This window comes from Macaca fascicularis, chromosome 19, assembly GCF_037993035.2.
Source record: "Macaca fascicularis isolate 582-1 chromosome 19, T2T-MFA8v1.1".
In the NCBI taxonomy this organism is placed as follows: domain Eukaryota; kingdom Metazoa; phylum Chordata; class Mammalia; order Primates; family Cercopithecidae; genus Macaca; species Macaca fascicularis.
Genome location: NC_088393.1, coordinates 61,314,892 through 61,337,370, shown reverse-complemented (window position 1 = coordinate 61,337,370; position 22,479 = coordinate 61,314,892). Strand labels below are relative to the sequence as shown.

The 22,479-nt window shown below is 43.3% G+C and overlaps 1 non-coding gene across 1 annotated transcript; it reads right to left on the bottom strand.

Moving 5' to 3' along the window:
- Nucleotides 1-1,369: 1,369 nt before the first annotated feature.
- On the bottom strand, nucleotides 1,370-20,813 carry LOC102147128 (uncharacterized). The gene is made up of 3 exons (XR_012427945.1): nucleotides 14,793-20,813; nucleotides 14,192-14,247; nucleotides 1,370-1,517 (listed from the first exon to the last, which is right to left on the bottom strand). It is a non-coding gene; the product is annotated as an uncharacterized protein (transcript).
- Between the last annotated feature and the right edge of the window lie 1,666 nt (nucleotides 20,814-22,479).

The following is a 22,479-nucleotide window of genomic DNA, read 5'->3' as shown; positions in this document are numbered from 1 at the left end:
TGAAAATACAAAAGTTAGCCGGGCATGGTGATGGGTCCCTGTAATCCCAGTTTCTCAGGAGGCTGAGTCAGGAGAATCGGTTGAACCTGGGAGGCAGAGGTTGTAGTGAGGCAAGACTGTGCCACTGCACTCCAGCCTGGGTGACAGAGTAAGACTCTGTCTCAAAAAAAAAAAAAAAAAAAAAAAAGAACATTTTAAACTACTGCTATCTAATTTTATTTCATATACCTTTGAAATGTTACAGTCAATATTTGTCACTTGCACATATAACCTTGGGAATGTTTCCAAAGTACATATTTGTAAGGTATCCAGTGAGTATTTTCATATTCATCAATGATTAATTTTTCAAAGCAAGGAAACATGACTGGCATCTCTCCTCTCTCCACATGCACACAGACATAATGTGACCCATGGCTGGGCTGGATTTCTTTTACAAACTATGATTTGGAGAGTTTTTGCCTCATTTACATGATTAATAGGATTCAATGTTCCAGAAACAAAACACACACATTCTTAGAGGTGGAGGGGAAGACAATAAACATACATACTAAGTGTTAATAGGAATTATCTTTGGATGCTATAAATATGGGTAATTACAGCCGGACAGTGGCTCACACCTGTAATCCCAGTACTTTGAGAGGCTAAGGCGGGTAGATCACTTGAGGTCAGGAGTTCGAGACCAGCCTTGGCCAACATGGCGAAACCCCATCTCTACTAAAAACACAAAAATTAGCTGAATGTGGTGGCAGACACCTGTAATCCCAGCTACTCAGGAGGCTGAGGCAGGAGATCACTTGAACCCAGGAGGCAGAGGTTGCAGTGAGCCGAGCTTGTGCCATTGCACTCCAGCCTGGGTGATAAAAGCAAGACTCTGTCTCAATAAATAAATAAATAAGTAAGTAAATAAATAAATAAGGGTAATTTTTAGTTTCCTCTTTGTGTGCTTTCAGGGGAATAATTTTTTTTTTTTGATACAGGCTTTCATTAATCCCATTATAAAGTATATAATTATAGGGAGCCCCAAATTTAAAAAAAGATTAGCAAGGAAAAAGGACCATTGTTGTAGGGGAGTGGGTACATTCTAGTTATTCAGGAAAGTTTGATGGACAGGCCTGTTACCGGCAGAATATATCCACATCCTACATCTGGAAGCTGGGAATATGTTATGTTACAAGGCAAGATAAATAAGGTTGCAGATGGACTTAAAAGGGTGCTAACCAGCCACCCTTCAGACAGGGAGAGTACCCTGAATTATCCAGGTGGGCCTGGTGCAATTACAAAGTTCCTTAAAAGTAGATGAGGGAGTTCCGAAGAAGAGAAACATGTGATGACAGAAACAGGTGGGGACTGAGGTGATAGAAGAAGAACCTGATTTGTCTTTTCTGGGTTTAAAGGTGTAGGATGGGGCTGGGCGCAGTGGTTCACACCTGTAATCCCAGCATTTGGGAGGCCGAGGCGGGTGGATCACTTGAGGTCAAGAGTTCGAGACCAGCCTGGTAAACATGATGAAACCCCATCTGCTAAAAAAATACAAAAATTAGCCGAGCATGGTGGTGCACGCCTATAATCCCAGCTACTCAGGATGCTGAGGCAGAAGAATTGCTTGAATCTGGGAGGTGGAGGTTGCAGTGAGCTGAGATGGTGCCACTGCACTTCAGCCCGGGCAACAGAGTGAGTGAGACTCTGTATCAAAAAAAAGAAAAAAAAAAAAAGCAGGATGGGGTCAGGAGCTAAGGAGTCTGGGCAGCCTCTAAAAGCTGGGAAAAGCCTGAAAGAGAATTCCTCCTAGAGCCTCCAAAAAGCAACATAGTCTTCAACTTGTTGGTTTTAGCCCAGTGAGACCCACTTTAGACTTCTGACTTCTAGGACTTAAGATGCCACCCCCTGATGTTGAATGACCTTTCACTGTGTCTCAGCAATACAGTTGTCTTAGTCCGTTTTGGCTGCTATAATAGCTGCTATTACAGGCATGAGCCACTGCGCCCGGCATATTTTCCTAATAACATTTTCTTTTCTCTAGCTTACTTTATTGTAGGAGTATTGCATATAACACATATACCATTCTTTATATGTGTTAATCGACTTTATGTAATCAATAAGGCTTCCATTCAACAGTAGGCTAGTAAATATTTAGGGAGTCAAAAGTTAAACGTGGAGTTTTGACTGCATGGTGGGTTGTTGCCCTAGCTCCATGTTGTTCAAGGGTCAACTGTACGTATATCAGACAAAATAGAATTTCAGTCAAAAGCTATAAGAAAAGCCAAAGAAAGTCATTATAGAATTATAAAGGGATCAATTAATGAAGAAAATGTATCAATTGTAAATACGTATGTACCCAACATCGGATCAGGTAAATATATAAAGCACACATTACAAGATCTGAAGGGACAAATAGACTGCAATACAATAACAGAAGGGGACTTCAAATCCTACTTTCAACAAAGGACAACTTATTCAGCAGAAAATCAATAAGGAAACACTGGAATTGAATTTTACTTTAGACCAAACGGACCTATCAGATGTATACAGAGCATCGCACCCAACAGCAGCAGAATACATATTCTTCTCCATTCTTCTCCAGCACACATGAAACATTCTCCAAGACAGATAACATATTAGGCCAAATAACAGGCCTTAAGAAATTTAAGGCAACTGAAATCCTATCGAGCATCTTTTTCAATCAAGTGGTATTAAGCTAGAAATCAATAACAGGAGGAATTTAAGTAAATTCACAAATATGTGGAAATTAAACAACATGATAATAAGTACCAGTAGGTCAAGGAAGAAATTAAAAGTTTAATTTAAAAATATTTTGAAATAAATGCAAAAGGAAACAACATGCCAAATCTTGAGAAACACAGGAAAAGCAGTTCTAAGAGGGAAGTTTATAGCAATAAACACCTACATTAAGAAAGGAGAAAGACCTTAAACAAACATTACTTCTCAAGAACCTGAAAAAGAACAAATGAAGCTCATAGTTAATGAAAGGAAGAATAAAAGTTGGAGTAAAAATAAATGGAGACTAGAGAAACAATATGGGAAGATTAACTAAACTAAGAGTTGATTTTTTGAAAAGATAAACAACATTGAAAAAACCATGAGACTTTGAAAGACAAAAAAGGGAAGACTCGAAATCAATGAAACCAGAAATGAAAATGGAGACAGCTCATACCACAGAAATACGAAGAATCATGAGACTACAATGAACAATTAGATGCCAAAAAAATTGGATAACCTAGAAGATTAATTCCTAGAAACACACGACCTACCAAGATGGAATCATGAAGAAACAGAAAAATCTGATCAGTAATGAGTAAAAAGATTGAATAAGTAATACAGAATCTCTGATCAAAGAACAGCCTAGGACTTGATGATGGCTTCATTGCTGTATTCTACCAAATATTCACAAAATGCCACTTCTGAAACTCTTCCAAAAAGTTATAGAGGAAGGAATACTCCCCATTTGCTGCAGTATTATTCACAATACCCAAGGGGAAAACAAAAAAAAGAATCAACCTACATGTTAATCAGTAGAGGAATAGGTAAAGCAAATGTGGTATATATCACAATTAAATACTATTCAGTCTTAAAAACCAAGAAAATCCAGTCATTTGTGATAACATGGGTGAACCTAGAGGACATTATATTAAGTGAAATAAGCCAGGCATAGAAAGGTCCACCTGCATTATCTCACCTATTTAAGTGTCAAAAAGCTCAACTCATATAAGTGAAGAGTGGAATGATGGTCACCAGAGGCTGGACAGGGGTGGGAACAGGGAGATGAACGGCTACAAAGGCTAGAGAGGTGGAATAAATTCTGCATATCTATTTTATAACCTGGTGACTATAATGAATAACAATGTGTATTTGAAAATTGCTGAGAGATGTTAAATGTTCTAATCGCAAAAATAACTAGTAAGGTGAAGGATGTGTTATTCACTTTGGTTTCATCACTCCATAATGCAAACACGTATCAAAACATAATGCTGTACATAATAAGCACATAATTTGTTATCTATTGAATAAAAATAAAAAAGGATGTCATTTTAATAAACAAAACAACAATAATCCAAATAAATAAAAGGAAAAATACAGAACTATATGTGGCCCATAAATCACAATATTTAATGCCAAACCTTTTACAGAAAAAATTTGCCAACTCCGTCCTAGATCCAGAACTCATATTCAAAATCAAACCACATTGCTTCTCACTGTGCACGCAAAACAAGTGGGGAAAAAAAAAAACTCTGAAGCTGTCGGCTTCAAAGAAAACCTAGTACACAGAACAAATTTCAATGTATTGATTACTTGGAAAACATTTATACCTTTGATGACACAGAAGTTTGCTCAAACTCCACTCTTACAAGCCTCACAAAGCTGACAACCTTGTCACATAGTCAAACCGTCTACTTTCTGGCTGTGATATGAAAATCAGGCCTAGGGAAAAGACTAAAGACAGGTGGTGTTTGATTCCACTTAAAAAATGAATCCTTAGCCGGGCGCGGTGGCTCACGCCTGTAATTCCAGCACTTTGGGAGGCCGAGGCGGGCGGATCACAAGGTCAGGAGATCGAGACCACGGTGAAACCCCGTCTCTACTAAAAATACAAAAAATTAGCCGGGCGTGGTGGCGGGCGCCTGTAGTCCCAGCTACTCAGGAGGCTGAGGCAGGAGAATGGCGTGAACCTGGGAGGCAGAGCTTGCAGTGAGCCGAGATCGGGCCACTGCACTCCAGCCTGGGCGACAGAGCGAGACTCCGTCTCAAAAAAAAAAAAAAAAAAAAGAATCCTTTCCTCGGCAAACCACATTCTAATATCAAGCACTAATGTTAAGCTCCCGGAGGTACTTTTCTATATCATCAGATTCTTAGAAGAGCAGGGCACACAGAAAGAGCTACACAGTTTGCCAAAGGGGCACGTGAATAACATTCAGAAGAGAGACTTGGTCAATGGGGAGTACATTGAGGGATATCCCTGTATGAAACCCCCACAGCTCTTTGGAAAGGATGACTGGGATAAGTTGTTATAGCGAGAATATTTAGGGGCAAGGAAAGTAGTCGTGGCTTATAAACACTAATCGCTTAACTCACTTGAACCTTGATTTTAAGATGGGTAAATGATTCTTCCTCTCAAGGGGTGCTTTTTCGGAAGGATGTTGGTTTAGGGGAAAGAGGAGGATAAGAAGGAGAAGCTAGGGTCTTTCTAGGTGCACAGCCTACATTAGAAAATACCTCATAAGGCACACCTGCCCTCAGGCCATATCTATAACAATCAGAAGTCAGAGGGCACTGGGAGAGAGTGTTTCAGAGATTCCTGGGGTCTACACTGTATTAACAGGTTGTAGATTGTGTAGCTGTCCTCCCTGTATATGGATGGTCACCCTGCATGGGTCCCATTGCCGCCAAGATACTTGCACACCTGTCACAACTATGGGGACAGAGCAGGCACATCAATCTCACACACGCCCATGCAAGTGCGTCTTCTACTCACACATCAGGCCCCGGGGTACCTCTGCTGATGTCAACGCACATGTACACATAGACACGTATTTCCACATGTGCTGGAGCACTGACTGGCAAAAATGGCCAAAATGCCAAGTGATGCTTGTACATACCGACAGTTGTTTTGAGGTTGCTTCCTTTTACGTCTGAGGGGAGTGTGAATTTTACTTCTGAACTTGTCCTTCAAGCCATGATGGCCCAGCAGAGAAGCATTAATTCACCTTACCCTATTGGTCTTCCCTTTGCATCAAACATTCTTGGAAAAATAACAAGTCATAAAACAAATTGTATTTACCCACACATGGAACCTGTGAATTCAGAATTAATTGGTTGTAACTCAACATCCGTGGGCTTGGATATTTGCCCCGTCTAAATCTCAAGTTGAGCGGTCACCCCCAGTGCTGGAGGTGGGGCCTGGTGGGAGGTGTTTGGGTCATGGAGGCAGATCCCTCATGGCTTGGTGCTGTCTTGGCCATGGTGAGTGAGTTCTTGCAAAATCTGGTCATTTAAAAGTACATGGTACCCCCCTGCACCTCCCGCCACCGCTGTGTCCCAACCTTACCCCTCCTTTTGCTATGTGGGACATGCCTGCTCCCACTTCACCTTCCAAGTAAAGTGGAGTAAAAGCTCCTGAGGCCTCCCTAGAAGCCAAGCGGATGCCAGATGTTGATGCTTCCTTATCAGTCTTCAGAACCACGAGCCAATATAATCTTTATAAATGACCCAGTCTCAGGGATTTCTTGATAGCAATGTAAGAATGGCCCACCCGAGTGGGTGCTGTCAGAATGATGTTCCCTTCCTAGCACCTCCCAGGGCATAGCACCTGGAATTCTCCACAATCCCTGATCACAGGCTGCCCTGAGCTGCTTCTATTCAGTTTCCCCCCCGGCTGGGTTATAAACAACATACAGGTAGCAGCTGTGTCCTTTTAGTTATTCTCTCATTTTTTGTGCTAATATCAGAGTTTGGTGTACTGCAGACACTTAAAAAGTCTGATTTTGACTCAAAAGTCTGGTCTTCAAAATTTATCTGAAGGACACAACTACAGTCATTCACAAGTGTTTGTGCAAGAATATTCAGGAAATTTTTATCTGTGAATTTTCTTTAGAATAGAGATAAAGATTCACACGCAGTTGTAAGAGATGATACAGTGAGAGAGATCCTGTTTACCTTTTACCTGATTCACACCAGTGATGGCTGAACTACAGTATAATACCACAACTAGGACACTGTCACTGATGCAATCAATTGATATTATTCCACTTCTCCAGAGAATCATTTTTTTTTTAATTTACTCTGTCCTCTACTGTCAGATTTGTTTTTTTTTTTTTTTTTAGACAGAGTCTCGCTCTGTTGCCCAGGCTGGAGTGCAGTGGCATGCTCGGCTCACTTCAAGCTCCGCCTCCCGGGTTCACGCCATTCTCCTGCCTCAGCCTCCCGAGTAGCTGGGACTACTGGCGCCCGCCACCTCGCCTGGCTAATTTTTGTATTTTTAGTAGAGACGGGGTTTCACCGTGTTAGCCAGGATGGTCTCGATCTCCTGACCTCATGATCCGCCCGCCTCGGTCTCCCAAAGTGCTGCGATTACAGGCATGAGCCTGTAATCATGAATGCTAACTAAAAATAACTTTCCAAGCCTGATGTTAAGCATGAATTTATTTTAATCAGCAAAATTAGCAAAAACAATTCTAAGACACATAAGAAGAAAATGTTCCCTCTTTCCCAGCAACTAGGGAAATAGAGACATGATTCTGCATCAGAAATCAAGTTTAAAGAATCTAATCTGAGAAGAGATACCAAATTGAGAATATTAGCAAAAGACTGAATCATGTGTTCTACGTCATATGGGAGACTTATGTAATTATTTCAAATTATTGCCATCTTAGTCATTTCATGTATTTGGATTTCATATATCTTGGATTTGTTACTTGTACATATAATCATGGAAATGTTACTTGTAATAGTATATATTTGGAAGGCATTAGACGTCACTGATTATCATTCTCTGTCAAAGAAACATTAAAATCATTGAAAATCTAATTCTCAAAGGCTCTCTTTCTTTCTTTTTTTATTTTTTATTTTTTTGAGACAAAGTCTGGCTCTGTTGCCCAGGCTGGACTGCAGTGGTGCGATCTCGGCTCACTGCAACCTCTGTCTCCCAGGTTCACACTATTCTCCTGCCTCAGCCTCTCGAGTAGCTGGGACTACAGGCGCCCGCCACTATGCCCGGCTAATTTTTTGTATTTTTAGTAGAAACGGGGTTTCACCGTGTTTGCCAGGATGGTCTCGATCTCCTGACCTTGTGATCCGCCCGCCTCGGCCTCCCAAAGTACTGGGATTACATGTGTGAGCCACCGCGCCCGGCCTCTTTCTTTATAATCTGCTGTCATGGGATTAGTTTGAAATGGTGTATCTCTAATCCTATAAGGTGTAAATATGTGAGGCTTTTCAAAGCAAGAGAAAGATAACTGGTCTGCCTCTCTCTTCCCCACATGTACACAAATTAATGTGACCCATGGCTGAGTTGGATTTCTTTCACAAACTAAGATTTAAAGTGTCTTTAACTCATTTACATGATCAATTAGCAGGATTTAATGCTCCAGAAACACACACACACACACGTGTTTAGTGGGGGAGTGGGAGACAGGACACATACCTAGAAAATGTTAACAGTAAGTATATCTGGATGGTACAGTTAGGAGTAGTTTTGAGTGTCTTCTTTATGAGCTCCTAGAGGACTAATTTTTTTATACCAGGCCTGCGTTAATTGCATTATAAGAAATATAACTTGCTGGGCGCAGTGGCTCATGCCTGTAATCCCAGCACTTTGGGAGGCCAAGGCAGGCAGATCGTGAGGTCAGGAGTTTGAGACCAGCCTGACCAACATGGTGAAACCCTGTCTCTGCTAAAAATACAAAAATTAGCCAGATGTGGTGGCATGTGCCTGTAATCCCAGCTACTCAGGAGGCTGGGGCAGGAGAATCACTTGAACCCAGGAGGTGGAGGTTGCAGTGAGAGCCAAGATTGTGCCACTGCACTCCAGCCTGAGTGACAGAGTGAGATGCCATCTGGAAAAAAAAAAAAAAAAGAAATATAACTTAAGGAAGTTCTAAATTAAAAAAAATGATTACTCAAGGTAAAAAAATCAGAGTTATGAAGGTGCTGGTACTTTGCAGTTATTAATAAATGTTTGAATGGATAGGCTTGTGGTAAGCAGAATAAGTGTATCTCATAAATGTCCACACCCTAATTCATGAATGCGGGAATATGTGGTGTGGTACGACAAGGGAAATTTCAGTTGCAGCTGGACTGAAGTTGCTAATCAGCTAACGGTAAGACAGGGAGATTATCCTGAATTGTGCCAGTGGGCCCAATGTAACCACAGGGTATTAGAAGTAGATGAGGGGGGTCAGAAGAAGAGAAAGAGGTGAGGACAGAGGCAGAGATGAAGTGAGGTGATGTGAGAATGACTTGTCCTTGCTGGCTTTGGTGATGCAGAGTTGGGTTGGAAGCCAAGGAGTGCCAGCCTCTAAAAGCCAGGAAAGGAAGGAAAGAAAATGCCTCCTAGAGTCTCCAAAAAGCAAAACAGCCTTTACATCTCGGTTTTTTTTTTGTTTGTTTTTTGTTTTTTTTTTTGAGACGGAGTCTCGCTCTGTCACCCAGGCTGGAGTGCAGTGGCCGGATCTCAGCTCACTGCAACCTCTGCCTCCCAGGTTTACGCCATTCTCCTGCCTCAGCCTCCCGAGTAGCTGGGACTACAGATGCCCGCCACCTTGCCCGGCTAGTTTTTTGTATTTTTTAGTAGAGACAGGGTTTCACTGTGTTAGCCAGGATGGTCTCGATCTCCTGACCTCGTGATCCGCCCGTCTCGGCCTCCCAAAGTGCTGGGATTACAGGCTTGAGCCACCGTGCCCGGCTACATCTCGGTTTTAGCCCTGTGAGACCTACTTGACTTCTGATGGCTTAAGATAAATTTTGCTGTTTTCAACTACTAAATCTGTGATGGTTTAATTGTTACAGCAGCAGAAAGAAACTTACGGTAAGCCTAATACTGGAAAAACAAAGTGATTGATGCAAATGTCACCTCCCTGATTGTGAACGTCCTTTCACTGTGTCTTGGCAATCCTTATGGAATGAGGCAGAAGCAGTTCTAAAAGGGAAGTTTAAAGGAGTAAACATCTACATTAAAAAAGAAAGACCTCAAACACCCTAACATCACACCGAAAGGAACTAGTAAAAGAAGATCAAACTAAGCCTAAAAAAGAACAAAGTTAATAATTAAGGTAAAAGCAGAAATAAGAGTAGGATAAAAATAGAAAAACATCAATGCAACTAAGAGTGGATTTTTTTTTTTTTTTTTTTTGAGGCGGAGTCTGGCTCTCTTGCCCATGCTGGAGTGCAGTGGCCGGATCTCAGCTCACTGCAAGCTCCGCCTCCTGGGTTCACGCCATTCTCCTGCCTCAGCCTCCGGAGTAGCTGGGACTACAGGCGCCCGCCACCTCGCCCGGCTAGTTTTTTGTATTTTTTAGTAGAGACGGGGTTTCACCGTGTTAGCCAGGATGGTCTCGATCTCCTGACCTCGTGATCCGCCCGTCTCGGCCTCCCAAAGTGCTCGGATTACAGGCTTGAGCCACCGCGCCCGGCCAAGAGTGGATTTTTGAAAATATAAACAATTCACAAATGTTTAACTAGACTAACAGTGAAAGAATGAGAGAATGTTCAAATAAAAATATTGGAAATAAGAGACATTACCATTCATACCACAGAAAAACACAGGACCACAAGAGATTACTATGAAAATTTCTACGCCAAAAAATTGAATAATGTAGAATAAATGAATAAATTCCTAGTAATATACAATCTACCAAGATTGAATGATGAAGAAATACAAAATCTGAACACACTAACAACAGGTAAGGAGGTTGAATAAGCAATAAAATATCTCCCATGAAAGACCAGAACCTGATGCCCTCACTGGTGAGTTCTACCAAACATTCGAAAACCTAATACAATGCTTCTCAAACTCTTCCAGAAAATTCAGGAGAAGGGATTATCTCCAAGCTCATTTTATAAGACCAGCATGACCAAACCAAACAAGGACACTGCAAGACAAGAAAAATCACTGGCCAATACCTTTGATAAACATAAAAGCAAAAATCCTCGGCAAAATACTAGCAAACTGAACTCAGTAGCATATAAAAAGGATCATTCACCATGATCAAGTGAGATTTATCCCAGGAATGCAAGTATGGTTCAACATATACATATCTATAAATCTGATATAGCACATTAACAGAATGAAGGATAAAATCCATATGATCATCACAATAGATGCAGAAAAAGCATCTGAAAAAATTCAACAGCCTTTCCTAATAAAAACTCTCAACAGATTAGGTATTGAGGAATGTACCTCAATATAATAAATGTGATATAACACAAGCACATAGCTAACATCATAATCAATGGTGAAAAGTTGAAATATCAGGAACAAGACGAAGATTCCCACTCTTACCACTTCTAATCAATGTAGTACTAGAAGCCTTAGGCAGAGCAATTAGGAAAGAAAAAGAAATAAAAGCCAATCAAATAGGAAGTGAAGAAGTTAAACTGTTCCTGTTTGTAGATGACATGATCTTATTCATATAGAAAACCCTAAAAGCTCCACCAAAAAATGATTAGAAATAATAAATGAATTCAGTAAAGTAGTAGTACGCAACATCAACATTAAAAAAATCAATAGTATCCCTTACAAAATCAATGTGCAAAAATCACAAGCATTCCTATACACCAATAACAGAGAGCCAAATCATGAGTAAACTCCCATTCACAATTGCTACATAGAGAATAAAATACCTAGGAATCCAACTTACAAGGGATGTGAAGGACCTCTTCAAGGAGAACTACAAACCACCACTCAACGAAATAAAAGAGGGCACAAACAAATGGAATAACGTTCCATGCTCATGGACAGGAGAATCAATATCATGAAAATGGCCATACTGCCCATGGTAATTTATAGATTCAATGCCCTCCCCATCAAGCTACCAATGACTTTCTTCATAGAATTGGAAAAAACTACTTTCAAGTTCATATGGAACCAAAAAAGAGCCCGCATTGCCAAGACAATCCTAGGCAAAAGAACAAAGCTGGAGGCATCACACTACCTGACTTCAAACTATACTCCAAGGCTATTGTAACCAAAACAGCATGGTACTGGTACCAAAACAGAGATATAGACCAATGGAACAGAACAGAGGCCTCAGAAATAACATCACACATCTACAGCCATCTGATCTTTGACAAACCTGAGAAAAACAAGAAATGGGGAAAGGATTCCCTATTTAATATATGGTGCTGGGAAAACTGACTAGCCATAAGTAGAAAGCTGAAACTGGATCCCTTCCTTACACCTTATACAAAAATTAATTCAAGATGGATTAAAGACTTAAATGTTAGACCTAAAACCATAAAAACCCTAGAAGAAAACCTAGGCAATACCATTCAGGACATAGGCATGGGCAAGGACTTCAGGACTAAAACACAAAAAGCAATGGCAACAGAAGCCAAAATAGACAAACGGGATCTAATTAAACTAAAGAGCTTCTGCACAGCAAAAGAAACTACCATCAGAGGGAACAGGCAACCTACAGAATGGGAGAAAAATTTTGCAATCTACCCATCTGACAAAGGGCTAATAGCCAGAATCTACAAAGAACTCAAACAATTTACAAGAAAAAAACACCCCATCAAAAAGTGTGCCAAGGATATGAACAGACACTTCTCAAAAGAAGACATCTATGCAGCCAACAGACACATGAAAAAATGCTCATCATTGCTGGTCATTGGAGAAATGCAAATCAAAACCACAATGAGATACCATTGCATGCCAGTTAGAATGGCAATCATTAAAAAGTCAGGAAACACAGATGCTGGAGAGGATGTGGAGAAACAGGAATGCTTTTACACTGTTGGTGGGAGTGTAAATTAGTTCAACCATTGTGGAAGACAGTGTGGCGATTCCTCAAGGATCTAGAACTAGAAATACCATTTGACCCAGCAATCCCATTACTGGGTATATACCCAAAAGATTATAAATCATGCTAATACAAAGACACATTCACACGTATGTTTACTGCGGCACTATTCACAATAACAAAGACTTAGAACCAACCCAAATGTCCATCAATGATAGACTAGATTAAGAAAATGTAGCACATATACACCATGGAATACTATGCAGCCATAAAAAAGGACGAGTTCATGCCCTTTCCGGGGACATGGATGAAGCTGTCCCTCAGAAACCATCATTCTGAGCAAACTATCACAAGGACAGAAAACCAAATACCGCATGTTCTCACTCATAGGTGGGAATTGAACAATGAGATCATTGGACACAGGGCGGGGAATATCACACACCCTCCTTTTGGACAGTGGGGGCTGAGGGAGGGATAGCATTAAGAGAAATACTTAACGTAAATGATGAGTTGATGGGTGCAGCAAACTAACATGGCACATGTATACCTATGTATCAAACCTGCATGTTGCGCACATGTACCCTAGAACTTAAAGTATATAAAAAAAAAATCAATAGTATCCCTATACACTAACAACTATTTGAAAAAGAAATCGAGGCTGGGCATGGTGGCTAATAGACAAATGAATTGCATCAAATTAAAAAACTTCTGCACAGCAGAGCAATCAACAGAGTGAAGAGAGAACCTATGGATTAGAAGGAAATATTTGCAAACCATACATCTGATAAGCAGTTAATATTCACGATATATAAGAAACTCACACAACTCAAGAGTGTGAAAAAAAATGTGATTAAAAATTGGGACAAAGGCAGGGCATGGTGGCTCACACCTGTAATCCCAGGACTTTGGGAGGCTGAGATGGGAAGATAACTTGAAGTCAGGAGTTCGAGACCAGCCTGGCCAACATGATGAAACCCCATCTCAACTAAAAATACAAAAATTAGCCGGGCATGGTGGCGGGTGCCTATAATCCCAACTACTTGGGAGGCTGAGGCAGGAGAATAGCTGGAACTTGGGAGGTAGAGGTTCCAGTGAGCTGAGATCATGCCATTGCACTCCAGCCTGGGGGTCAAGGGCAAAACTCCATCCCAAAAGAAGAAGAAGAAGAAAAAATATATATATATAGAGAGAGTATATTTGAAAATTGCTAAGAGAATAGAGTTTACATGTTCTCATGACAGAAATAATTACTGAGGGGATGGATACGTTCATCAGCCTGATTTAATCATCTCATAATATATACAAATATCGAAACGTGTACACAATAAATACAATTTGTATTTGCCAATTATATAAAAATTTTAAAAAACATGTCAAAAAAATAAATACTACAATAATAAAAAATAAACAAAAGACCAAAGATATCTGGTGTTTCCTTCCACCCAAAAATAAATCCCTTCCTGACCAAACCACACTGGAATATAAAGTGCTAGAATTAATCTCTTCTATACCATCAGATTCTTAGACAATTTGTAGACACTTTAGAAGAGGGTGGGTCAATGGAGAATACACGGAGGAATGACCTCCACAGCCCTGTCCCTCCCTTGGGGAAGAATTAGTGGGATAAATGGCTATTTGGGAAGATAAGGGCCCAGGGAAAGTAAATAGTCTTAAGTTGTATAAACACAAATCACTGAATGAACAAAAAGGTAACTCACCTGAAACTTGACTTTAGGACGGATACAGTTCGTCTTCCTCCTCCGGGATGCTTTTCCTGAAGGCCAGTTGGCCAGAGGGGAAAAGGAAGATAAGAATGAGACACCAGGACCTTTCTGGATCACAAGCTACGTTAGAAAATAGCGAACACGTCCGGGCGCGGTGGCTCACGCCTATAATCCCAGAACTTTGGGAGGCCGAGGGGGCGCGGATAATGAGGTCAAGAGATGGAGACCATCCTTGCCAACATGGTGAAACCCCGCCTCTACTAAAAATACGGAAATTAGCTGGGTGTGGTGGCCTGCGCCTGTGGTCCCAGCTACTTGGGAGGCTGAGGCAGGAGAATCGCTTGAATCTGGGAGCCAAGATCGCACCACTGCACTCCAGCCTGGGCCACAGAGCAAGACTATGTCTCAAAAAAAAAAAAAAAAAAAAAAAAGAAAGAAAGAAAACAGGGCACACCTGTCCCCAGACCACAGTTAAAATCAATCAGAAATAAGAGAGCACAGGCATCTGAGTTTTTCAGAGAAATGCTGGAAAACTCTAGGAATTGGGGTTCTGAAACACGGAGCTGCCCCTCTCACCGCCTCCCATGTCAGGTACCTCTATCTTCCCCAAAAGGAATTCTATTCCCGAGGTTACTTCCTCTTGTCGTCCAGGTAGGGTGCATGGAGAGCACTTCTGGCTCCAAAATTGTCATCTCGTGACTACTTGTGAAGCCTTCTTCTTGGTCATTTTCACAACAGCGTCGAGGCTCTCACGTCACTTTGCAACCACTGCTCCCTAGCAGGTACCACGTGGCTGGAAGGCAAAGGCACAGGAAGCCACGGAGACACTAGAAAGACACGGTCGCACACACCTGTGCTCACTCAAAGGGCTATGCATCCAGGCCCGATCCCAACCCGTCACAGCTACACACTCGCTGGTCCTTTCACACCCACGAACGCTCACACCAGAGGGACACTGCCTGACCCGGTCAACCCGACGGAAGTGCAAAGGCACATTTCAGAGACACGGAGACCCGTCCTGGCCGTGTCACCCCTGCAGAGCCCACCAGCATTGACCTTGCACTGAGCGGAGGTGCAGAGACACAGCCCGGCTGCGTCACCCCTACAGATGCCCTTACAGCCCGGCGCTATGGCCCTCATAGACGTCCACACACACCTGTGTCACAGTTTAAGGGGACAGAGCCCAGCCGCGTCAACCCTGCATGCATCACAGCTACGGGAAAGGGGCTTGTTCGCATTACCCCCACAGATGAAGACAATTATCTCAGTCACTGGGCCACGGCGGGGCCCCCGCCAGGCAGCCTCTCACTCATTCACACACACATACACACACACTCCCACTTCCCTGCCCGCCGCTCCCGAAGCCTCAGGCTGAAGCTTTTTCATTTTAGGGCCTCCTCGTCCCGAGTGGCTCCCTCACCGCCATTCCCCGCGGAACCCTGCCCTGGCTTCCTCCTGGGAGGCAAATAGCTCCCGGCTCGAGGCCTAACCACACCCAGGGCATCAGGAGGTGAAACAAAGTCTCAGGCGCAGGTGGGATATGGTCCTAGCAAAACCATTTTTCTTTTCTTTTTTTTTTTTTTTTGAGACGGAGTCTGGCTCTGTCACCCAGGCTGGAGTGCAGTGGTGCGACCTCAGCTCACTGCAAGCTCCGCCCTCCGGGTTCACGCCATTCTCGTGCCTCAGCCTCCCGAGCAGCTGGGACTACAGGCGCCCGCCACCGCGCCCGGTTAATGTTTTGTCTTTTTTAGTAGAGACGGGGTTTCACCGGGTTAGCCAGGATGGTCTCGATCTCCTGACCTCGTGATCCGCCTGCCTCGGCCTCCCAAAGTGCTGGGATTACAGGCGTGAGCCACCGCGCCTGGCCCAAAACCATTTTTAAATATCCCGGGAGCATGAAGCACGCCTCAGCCGGCCACCTGGCTCGCTCCTCATTGGACTGTGCCCCAAGGCCCTCTGGGAAATGTGGTCCGTAACCAGAGAAGCTTCGACGTAGCTGGAAGGGCGCCCGTCAGTGTTTCCCAGCATACAACTCTACACGGTCCTAATAGAGACGTGACCCAGAGGCCTCGGGGAAATGTAGTCCGTAACCCGGGAATCCACAGAGTTGGAAGCAGCCGTCAGGGTTTCCCAGCATGCAACTCTACGCGGCCCTAAGGACGGCGTGCCTTGAGGGCTTCTGGGAGATGTAGCCCATAACCCGGGAATCGACGTATCTGGAAAGGCGCCCATCAGTGTTTCCCAGCATGCAACTGCACACGGCCCTAATGGAGCCATGCCCCAGAGACCTCTGGGAAATGCCCACTGCCCTGGAATCCTCAGCGCTTGAAGCGCTGCTCTCAGAATGCACTTCGTCGGTGTTTCCTTCCACTGTTAGAGCAGCTGCTCCCCATAGACTTCTGGGGAAGAGTATTTCAGATTGGGAGAATCTTCAAATGCTGGAAGCCCTGTCGGCCTTCTCTCCCCCTGAAATTTTGCTTGTCCTAAGGCGCACCACAAAAAATTCCTGGGAAAAGTGGTTCAGGCTCTGGGAGACTACAGTTCTAATTGCTTACAACTTGCATTTGGGATCCGTCCACAGGGAAGACGTGTCCCCGCGTCCTGCTGGGAAGGAAATGTAGTCTGAAACGACCAGAAATCACGCCTGTAACAGCGCTTTGGGAGGCTGAGGCAGGTATATCACCTGAGGTCAGGAGTTCGAGACCCTCCTGCCCAACATAGTGAAATCCCATCGCTACTAAAAATGCAAAAATTAGCCAGGCATGGTGGTGTGTGCCTGTAATCCCAGCTACTTGGGAGTCTGAGGGAGATAGCTTGAACCTGGGAGGCAGAGGTTGCAGTGAGCCGAGATCGCGCCACTGCACTCCAGCCTGGGCGACAAGAGCAAAACTCTGTCTCAAAATAGTAATAATACACCCAGAAAGCTTAAAAGCTCTGATTTGGGAAAAGTTCAAAAATTTCCCAGCAAGCAACACGGCCCTCCTTCAAAAAGAGCTGTGCCTCCAGAGGGTTCTTGGAAATACAGCCACAAGCTGGAAATGCCTCTAGAAAGTGTTAGGTAGGGTATTCACGCGTGAGATTTTGGGGACGTTTCAGCACTGCCCTTCCCCCCCCCCCCCAAGTAGATTGGGGAGCTCCAGGCGCGTGTGTAGGGACCTTGAGTAGGTCCCACGGGAGTGACCCAGTCCTGACCAGGTCTGTGTCAAGGCTGTCTCTGTAAGGGCAGGACTTTGCGTTTTTTCTGATGTTCTCCCAGGCTTGAGAGCACCGCCTGGCTCTTGGAATGTCTCTGTGAGTGTTATCTTGGTATGGGCGGGAGGGGCCTGGGCTGTATGGCTTGCTGCCCGGTAGGATATTGACAAGATGTTCTTAGGATCAGGCGGTTTGGCCCTTTTTCCGGTGGGATGTCATCAGGGTGTTCCTTGGACCTTTGCCCAGAAAGATATGATAGAGATGGTTTTTTAGTTGGTCCTTTTCCTGGTAGGATATGATGAGAATATTTCTTTAATTGGGTCTTTGTCCGCCTTGTAGTCAGGTCGATAGGCAGGATGTTTCTCACTGCCCGAACCCCTGTGAAATGTTTCACTTTGACCAAGGTCTGTGAAAGAGCAGGAGGCTTACAAAATGGTGCAATTTAGACTAACACTGGGGTGGGAGGTGCTTTGTCCTCAAAAATATATGCTGTTGTTGGGAGAGAACCATTGGTGGGTGTGACTGGATTTGTGATTGTGTGGACTCATCAGGGAGCCTCCTGGAGTTGAGGAAAGGGAGGGCGCCTGTGAGGTTTTTGGCCATGATTATGACATGGATGAGATTGTATGTTTCTATGAATGTGTGGGTAAGACTACTGTATAAGTCACCCTTGACATAAGTAACTCCATCTTAGAAAAAGACTCCATCTTGTATTCCACAGGGCACTTTGCCAACAAGGACAAGATGTTTTGATTAATAAATAAATAATAAAGACTGCATCCAATCAGATAAGGGCATAAACAAGCACATTCTTCCACCATCTGTCCTCCCCAGAGGACTCTGTGGCCATAAAAGGAGGAGTGGCTTGAAATAATCATCTTAACTGACAACCATCCTGCTGTCATTTGTGATGAGCACTTGGCATCTGCTGCTGAAGCCTCAAAGACTTCTCCTTGTGAAACCAATGGGCCTGCCCAGCCCTGACCAAGAGATTCTTTTTGTCTTTGTTCCTCTCCCTAGATTGACTTGTTAACCCTTTCTCCTATCTCTTTTCTCTTGGTGTTAAACATTACTTTGTTTATTGTGAAATGTTTAATCTATAACATTTATATATATTAAGTACACTACTATGTATGGTTTGCCATATTGACTGACTCGTGAAGTGTCTTGAACCTGTGTGCTTACGGCTCTGACTAGCAAGTGAAGGGGCAGTACCAAAAAGAATTGCTCGTCAGGGTTCTCCAGAGAGACAGAACTAATAGGATATGTGTCTATACGAAAGGGAGTTTATTAGGGAGAATTGGCTTACATGATCACAAGGCCAAGTCCCATGACAGGCCATCTGCAAGCTGAAGAAAAAAGAAGCCAGTAGTGGCTCAGTCCAAGTCCAAAAGCCTCAGAAGCAAGAGAGCCAACTGTGCAGCCTTTGGCCTGTGGCCAGAGGCCACACAGCCCCCGGCAAACCATCATTGTAAGTCTAAGAGTCCAAAGACCAAAGAACCTGGAATCTGATGTCCAAGGGCAGGAGAAGTGGAAGGTAGCATCCAGCACAGGAGAAAGATGAAAGCCAGAAGACTCAGCAAGCAAAGGTATCCCACCTTCTTCTGCCTTCTATGTTCTACCCGAGCTGGCAGCCAATTGGATGGTGTCCACCAACATCAAGGGTGGGTCTTCCTCTCTCCATCCACTGACTCAAGCGTCAGTCTCCTCTGGCAACACCCGCACAGACACACCCAGAAACCTTTACCAGCTGCCTAGGCTTCCTTCAATCCAAGCAAGTTTCCACTTAATATTAACCATCACATGCCTCTTTGGGAACTCCAGGCAGCTCATGGCTTTTGTGATTGAAATAGCATCAATCAAAGCCTGACACTGTGGAAAGATACAAATGTGTGTGGACCTGGTTATCTTTGGACCATTGGTGGTTTGCTGGGGGCTCAGGCCTTTGGCCACAGGCTGAAGGCTGCACTGTTGGCTTCCTTGCTTCTGAGGCTTTTGGACTCGGACCAAGCCACCACTGGCTTCTTTCTTCCTCAGCTTGCAGATGGGTTATCATGGGACTTTGCCTTGTGATTGTGTGAGCAAATTCTCCCTAAAAAATTAGAGATAAACCAAATCTCAGCAGATTTGAACCTGCTTAGGGAGAGTGAGGACATAAACAGTCTCCTGGTCTGGGCTGAGTCATCTGTTGATCTTGCAAGGAAGAATCTTTGATGTGGGTAGAAACGTTGGCAGCAGATGTCAAGTGCTTATGACAAATGACAGCAGGATGGTTGGCAGTTAAGATGGCCATTTTGAGCTGCTGAAGCCCAGCTTCTTTTATGGCCAGAGTCCTCTGGGGAGGACTGATAGTGGAAGAATGTGCTTGTTTATGTCCTTATCTGCTTGGATGCAGTCCTTCTTATTTATTTACTAAGCAAAACATCTTGTCCCTGTTGGCAAAGTGACCCATGAAATGTAAGATGGAGTCTTTTTCTAAGATGGAGTTACTTATGTCAAGGATGCTCCGTACAACTACTAACAGCTCTACAACTATTATACAAATCTATACAACAACTGTTTTCATTTTGATGGTTGTGCTATTGTGCGCATTTTCTAGTGGTTTTATAGAGCTCTGTTGGAGGATTTGTCCAATGGCATTGCAAGTCATTACTGTCTGTGATGATCTTAGCCCACTCTACCACGTGTGCCTGTGGAATTATATCTCTGTGAGTGTGTCGTTGTGAACATAAGCCCGTTCTCATCTGAAATAAAGTGAATAATGCTGTTTCTTTTGAGAACATCAAATTTGTTACAATTTGGCATACAAATTCTCAATTTATCTGGCACTAAAGTAGAGATTTCATGTTGAATCAATATATTGTATTTTTATGGAGAAGTGTGTAAGTCAACACAACCTGTTTTTTAATCTTTAAATAAGAAAGAAGATAAAAAAGATGTCACTTTAATCCGACATAAGCAACAAAAAAGCAGCAGCTGCTTTGTCTCTTTCGCAAATTGTAAGGAGTTAGCTTCCATTTTCCTGTGCCGTTTAGGGGCCTGGATAACTAGGTTTAAAAAGCTCTGGGCTACGCATTTAACTTTCCTCTTGGACATAGGTTTAGGGCCTAGAATCAGGAAGTCAGGGACCCTCCTGGATGTTAGGTGAGGCATCTTGATCTTTTCATTCTCTGAACAAGAAAGGTTGACTCAGAAAACATAGTATTATGTTTAAGAGTCTTCAGTGTATCCTTCAGAAACTACTTGCTTTTTTTTAAAACCATAGGCAATTAATACTTTTTTTTTTTTTTGAGATGGAGTCTCATTCTGTTGTCCAGGCCAGAGTGCAGTGGCGCAATCTCGGCTCACTGCAATCTCTGCCTGCCAGATTCAAATGATTCTCCTGCCTCAGCCTCCTGAGTAGCTGGGATTACAGGCATGCATCACCACACCCAGCTAATTTTTGTATTTTTAGTAGAGGCAGGGTTTCACCATGTTGGCCAGGCTGGTCTCGAACTCCTGACCTCAGGTGATCCGCCCACCTCGGCCTCCCAAAGTGCTGGGGTTATGGGTGTAAGCCACCACGCCTGGCCCAATAAATATATATTTTAATGAGCAGTCTAAAATGCAAAACTAGCCTGCCACATCTTAGTAAGGACCTGGATTCTGAAGCCTCCTCAGAAATGAAGAAATGAATATCATGCAATATTTCTCTTTCGGTGTCTTCCTTATTTCTCTTGGCATGACATCTACCAGCTTTTTTCCTGTTGTCACAAATGGCAGGATTTCTGTGTTTTCATGGCTGAATAATATTTTAATGTGTATATATCACATTTTCTTTACCCTTTTGTCCTTTGAAGGAAATTTAGGTTGTTTCCATGTCTTGGTCATGGTGAATAATACTGCGGTGAACATGAAGGTGGATATAGAAGGGGTTTAAAAGGAGCTTCAAAAGAAGTCAGTGCAGCCAGGCGCAGCGGCTCATGCCTGTAATCCCAGCACTTTGGGAGGCCGAGGCAGGCAGATCACCTGAGGTCGGGAGTTCGAGACCAGCCTGACCAACATAGAGAAGCCCCGTCTGTACTAAAAATACAAAATTAGCTGAATGTGGTGGCGCATGCTTGTAATCCCAGCTACTCAGGAGGCTGAGACAGGAGAATTGCTTGAACTCGGAAGGTGGAGGTTGCAATGAGCCGAGATCGCGCCATTGCATTCCAGCCTTGGCAACAAGAACAAAACTCCATCTAAAAAAAAAAAAGTCAGTGCTCTACACTGAACGAAGGATGGAGGGTGATGGAAATGCCCCCATGTTAATATGACTCAAATGCTGCTGTCTTACTGAAGTTTGGTACTTTCTGTGGGATAGATAATTTTCACTTTGTTCTGTGGCTTTGGTAAATTTCAGAAGTCTAAAATGATTGATTTTAGTGACTTTGCTAGTATTTTCATCATTTTGCCGAGGAGACTTGGTTTCTTGTGGTTTGCATTCATCAATGTCAGAAGCTGATCTCTCTATTCAATCTTGCAGTTTTAAGTAATGCATTGAACAGTCACATAACAGAACGTTGAGCAGGAGAACTAAATTTCTAATGTAGTCAGAATGGCAGGCACTAAATGAATTATTTTACAATAAGCCCGTGTCCTTGTTATGAACTGTTCAGTGGAGAAGTTTGGAGTCTATAAACTTGTAATAAATGTGGCCTGTAAGAACTACAAATACTGGAAAGCTTCTCTGAGGATGTAATTTCTAATTCGATGAATAAAACATTCTCTTTAATTAACTTGGCAAGGAGAAGGCTTTGGCTGGGCGCGGTGGCTCCCGCCTGTAATCCTAGCACTTTGGGAGGCCAAGGCAGGCGGATCATGAGGTCAGGAGATCGAGACCATCCTGGCTAACACGGTGAAACCCTGTCTCTACTAAAAAAATACAAAAAATTAGCCGGGCATGGTGGTGGGCGCCTGTATTCCCAGCTACTCAGGAGGCTGAGGCAGGAGCATGGCATGAACCCGGGAGGCGCAGCTTGCAGTGAGCTGAGATCACACGACTGCACTCCAGCCTGGGCGACAGAGCGAGACTCCGTCTCAAGAAAAAAAAAAAAAAAAAAAAAAGG